The following is a 215-nucleotide window of genomic DNA, read 5'->3' on the forward strand; positions in this document are numbered from 1 at the left end:
CCTGTGCCCGCCGCAAGGACCAGCAGTCGGTCCCCGCGTGGGTGCTCAGCCACCCTTGGGGTCCCGGCGACGGGCACGGGAGGGGACCAGGGACCTGCCAAAACCCGGCAGAGAGAGCTCGGCTCTGCCTCAGTTTCCCCAGCACGTGAGCGGTGTCACCCAGAGCTGGGTGGCCCCGGGAGCCCCAGCTGGAGCTGAACTGTGGCCACCTGCAC

This window comes from Corvus brachyrhynchos, unplaced genomic scaffold, assembly GCF_000691975.1.
Source record: "Corvus brachyrhynchos isolate BGI_N302 unplaced genomic scaffold, ASM69197v1 scaffold65, whole genome shotgun sequence".
Classification (NCBI taxonomy): Eukaryota; Metazoa; Chordata; class Aves; order Passeriformes; family Corvidae; genus Corvus; species Corvus brachyrhynchos.